Source organism: Musa acuminata, unplaced genomic scaffold (genome assembly GCF_036884655.1).
Source record: "Musa acuminata AAA Group cultivar baxijiao unplaced genomic scaffold, Cavendish_Baxijiao_AAA HiC_scaffold_1126, whole genome shotgun sequence".
Lineage (NCBI taxonomy): Eukaryota > Viridiplantae > Streptophyta > Magnoliopsida > Zingiberales > Musaceae > Musa > Musa acuminata.
In genome coordinates, this window is record NW_027021339.1 from 2,700,557 (window position 1) to 2,705,556 (window position 5,000).

Genomic DNA, 5,000 nt, shown 5'->3' on the forward strand with positions numbered 1-5,000 from the left:
CGTTTTTGGGCCGTTTTGGCCAGTTTTTGGCCTGTTCTTGCATTGCGCGGTGACCGTCGAGAGCGGAGCAAAACGTCAGCCATCTCAGCACCCTGGAACCCCCCGGGTGGCACAGGGCTGGATGGGGCTTTCGTATAGCAGGGACGGTGCTGCCTCTCGCTTCGCTCGCTGTCCGCCGCTCGCCGCTCGCTCGTGCAGCCAAAAATGGCCAGTTTTGGCCCGTTTTTGGGCCGTTTTGGCCAGTTTTTGGCCTGTTCTTGCATTGCGCGGTGACCGTCGAGAGCGGAGCAAAACGTCAGCCATCTCAGCACCCTGGAACCCCCCGGGTGGCACAGGGCTGGATGGGGCTTTCGTATAGCAGGGACGGTGCTGCCTCTCGCTTCGCTCGCTGTCCGCCGCTCGCCGCTCGCTCGTGCAGCCAAAAATGGCCAGTTTTGGCCCGTTTTTGGGCCGTTTTGGCCAGTTTTTGGCCTGTTCTTGCATTGCGCGGTGACCGTCGAGAGCGGAGCAAAACGTCAGCCATCTCAGCACCCTGGAACCCCCCGGGTGGCACAGGGCTGGATGGGGCTTTCGTATAGCAGGGACGGTGCTGCCTCTCGCTTCGCTCGCTGTCCGCCGCTCGCCGCTCGCTCGCGCAGCCAAAAATGGCCAGTTTTGGCCCGTTTTTGGGCCGTTTTGGCCAGTTTTTGGCCTGTTCTTGCATTGCGCGGTGACCGTCGAGAGCGGAGCAAAACGTCAGCCATCTCAGCACCCTGGAACCCCCCGGGTGGCACAGGGCTGGATGGGGCTTTCGTATAGCAGGGACGGTGCTGCCTCTCGCTTCGCTCGCTGTCCGCCGCTCGCCGCTCGCGCAGCCAAAAATGGCCAGTTTTGGCCCGTTTTTGGGCCGTTTTGGCCAGTTTTTGGCCTGTTCTTGCATTGCGCGGTGACCGTCGAGAGCGGAGCAAAACGTCAGCCATCTCAGCACCCTGGAACCCCCCGGGTGGCACAGGGCTGGATGGGGCTTTCGTATAGCAGGGACGGTGCTGCCTCTCGCTTCGCTCGCTGTTCGCCGCTCGCCGCTCGCTCGCGCAGCCAAAAATGGCCAGTTTTGGCCCGTTTTTGGGCTGTTTTGGCCAGTTTTTGGCCTGTTCTTGCGTGGTGCGGTGACCGTCGTGAGCGGAGCAAAACGTCAGCCATCTCAGCACCCTGGAACCCCCCGGGTGGCACAGGGCTGGATGGGGCTTTCGTATAGCAGGGACGGTGCTGCCTCTCGCTTCGCTCGCTGTTCGCCGCTCGCCGCTCGCTCGCGCAGCCAAAAATGGCCAGTTTTGGCCCGTTTTTGGGCTGTTTTGGCCTGTTTTTGGGCTGTTCTTGTGTGGCGCGGTGACCGTCGTGAGCGGAGCAAAATGTCAGCCATCTCAGCACCCTGGAACCCCCCGGGTTGTCACGACCTTAGCTGGTTTTGCCTAAGGCGTGCGGCACCCTTGCGTGTCCGTCCGCAAAGGTCAGCCTCCCCGAAGCCTCCCATTGTCCCTTAGGACCACCAAAAGAGAGAACGGGTTAGAGAGAACGCCACAAACGGGATCCACAAGCAAACATGTCCGGAAAACACTTCATAGACAATGCAAATTACAAACAGACTTTACAAGCTCTGAACAGTGGCACAACAAAGGGTAAAATGGTCCATTACAGACCGAAAGCTCTCTCACGTGTCCACATGACACAACCTTTATTTACAAGCCTAAAGAGGCCACCAACCCAACTAAAATGGGACTTATGAGCCTTCAGCCGCCCCTTTACATTCTGTACAGGGCATGAATATGCCAACAGACACGGACATATATAAGCATTACATCAAACACCTTGTTTCGAAGTTTGTCCGTGACATTCTCCCCCACTTATCCCTTCGACGTCCTCGTCGAAGCCTTTGTGAACACTGCAACTCTTCGCCTTTGCTGAGTCTTCAATCTTCTGCTCCAGCTGCAATGCGCCTCCTGGCTCCCAGCTGCTCTCCGCTGCTGTTTTTGAGTAGTCGAACCTTTGATCCGCCATGCTGCTTCAACTCGCCAATGACTCTGACTCTGGTGTGGGGTTGGCGGAGTTGTGTTGATCCTCGTTGATTCCTGCGGATCTCCCGGATGAAGGAAAAGACCATCCTTACTGCGCCAGTCTCTCAGAAATTCCACATGCTGCTTGAACTGGGTGGATGCTTGTTGGAGCTTTAACGAGCATCGCCTCGCAAACTTCTGAAGTTTTGGGTCCTTCCTCCACAAAATCTGCTCATTGACTCTTCTTTCAGTTAGTTGTCACATCCAAGTAGGTTCGCATCACTTCCGCTTTCGATTGGCATTTCGTTGGGAAATGAAGCGGACAATCTACTCTCAGTAGCACTGATCACCGTTGGTGAGGATTTGACAACTATTGTCTTCCATTATCTTCGAAGGGTCTTTGAACTTGTGCAGAGCTCCTCTGCTGGATAGATAAGAGAATTGGGGTACTCGGTTTCGCCCATTCTCTTAAGAGTTGAGAAGGCAAAAGTTACTTGACTTCGCCCGCCTCCTCGAGGTTGTACTTCATGCATCGAGCTGGTTACTGGTCTTCGCCCGCTCTTTGCTCACACTTCTGAAGCACTTGAAGTGTTTGCACTCCTTGCATTGAGTTAGTTACTGTGATTCACCTTCTCAATGCCATCGAACTTCTGGAATGCGGGAAGTTTTCACCCCAACTTGGAGTAATTCTCTGATAGATGAGGTCGCCTCTGGGATTGTACCGTCTTCTCCATCAACCCTGCCGCCTACTCAACTGAGTAGCAAAGGTACAGCACCGCGTACTGCCTGCTTCGTTCCTTGGTCGTGCACTCTTGCATGACCCGAAGTCCTTCACTTACGGCTGTCTTGATGAGAAGCACACTGACACCGGTCTTACGAAGTTCCTCGGCCTCTGCCCTTCAGCCTTGTCCCGGTACTTGGAGATTGCCTCTGCATGCTCCACCTCCTCGGCCCCTTTCACGACCAAACGCTCTCCCTCCGTGAGAGCAAGGGATCAATGACTTGCACGGAAGTCCCGCCTCTGCGGTACCATGGCGCTGCAATGCCCATGGCTCTACTATCCGTCGCCTCGCATCTGCATCCCTTTTCTTCACGATCAGTAGACATGTCTCCGTGGCACTCCTCTGAGTCCACCTCCATTCTAACTGATGCTTGATTTTGGGTAGCTAAGTCCCTCTGGACTCGTCGTCGCTTCCTCGCCCCTTTCGACCCCCTGCTTCAACACCTCCGTGTTCTTCAAGCAGCTCCTTCTGGTCGATGGAAAGACAGACTGCACTCCCATGCATGGCCTCTGCCATCGCATTGTAGGGTTTGCACCGATTCTGTTCTCCATAGCTTCCTTGGTAGCAACGTTCGCTTACTCGGCCTTGTCCTCTGACTTGCCGGGCTCCCTTAAGCGAATATGAGCTCTGGAGCAGTCCAACTCTCCAGCTGCTTCGATCATACCTCTGCATGATCAAGTCCCTCCCATGGAACTCACTGGTACTTGCATTCGAACTTTTCCCTTGGTGGAACCCAGCCCCCATATGCTGATGACCAAGGTTTTCATCCGATGCAAAATTCGGTGCACGCCCGTAAGACCCGCCTCTGCGGTACCATGGCCTTCACTCCTTGGATCCATAGCCCTTCTTGCCGTCGTGTTGTTCACCAAAGCGGAGCTCCCAGTAGCTCCCGATCATACCTCCATATGATCTCATCCCTCACGGGACGAGTTGTGTGTATCGCATTGCCACGAACTGTTCCACCACGATCCGCTGCACCATGTCGCCTCCTGGTGACATCTCCATTGCATTCTGATCCTTGGGGAATAAACTCGAATTGTGAACCCTCCATGTGTGGCCTCTGCCAATACATCGCCGGGTCTCTTCCACCTTCGATTTTGTTCGCTCCTTTGGCAATCGATCTTCATCCACCCACTCGTGGGTCACACCTAGATGAAGCACCGCTCTAGGACAGTCCATCGCCTAGTAGCTCCCGAAGTCCCCCGACTTCGCTGCAATTGGTGCACCATTGTCTGGATCCTGGGCCTCTGCCCCTACCAGCACAATCTCCGCTGCGCACCGCTTCCTTCATAGCAACTCGAATGGCAACACTGTGGCTTATTCTTCAAGAGTACCCGCCTCTGCGTCCTCTTGCCCCGTGCTAAGGCCTTCTGAACCCAACTTCGCCTCCGCAAATTGAGTCGCCTTAGTTCCTCCCTCAAATGCTTCTCCGAGATAAGGTGCATGTGCCCCGAAGCTCCCTTCGTCTTTGGCACCATGCAAGATGAGTCTGCTCCGTCAGAATGAAGGACCCATGGAACAACATGATCCTGCTCTTGCCTCTGCAAGTGTTCATGTCCTTGACCCCTGTCTAAGGAAAGCACTGTGCCTCTGCTCCATGTTCCAACTTCTCTGCTGGCTCCCTTCATGCGGCTTGGGTACTTCGCCAAGTTACACCCAAGTTGCTCCGCTCCTCATTTTCGCATTGAGTCGATGGTGGCCCTCGCGCCCACCATTCCACGGGTCAGCCCTCCCTTGACTCCGATCTCCACATCGACTCCAAGTGTGCCTTCATTTAAGTTGCTTAAGGCCGCTCCCCCACTTGATCTCGCAATGCATCCACCAATGCATTCTCTCGAGCGAGATCATGCGACAACTCCTTGCCGCTTGCTCAGTCCATCGAGCTTCGTGGAGTTGTTGTTTGTTGAGGTACTCCTCCTCAACATGTGAGGTCCGTCTCACATGATTCTCCCTCTGGAGAGCCGGGACATATCCCTCCTGGATAACTGTCCCATTGGAGCAACATCTCTCTTCGTTTCGGAGACCACCATCCCCTTGGACTACTCCGATCTGCTGAACAAACTGTGCATTGTTCTGCCTCCTGCAAACGCACTTGCTAGATTGCGACTCCACGTCAATACAGCCACCGCTGCACCCCTCAAGGCCTAGCAACATGCTGAACTCGTTGCACACTTCAGCCTCCTACGGA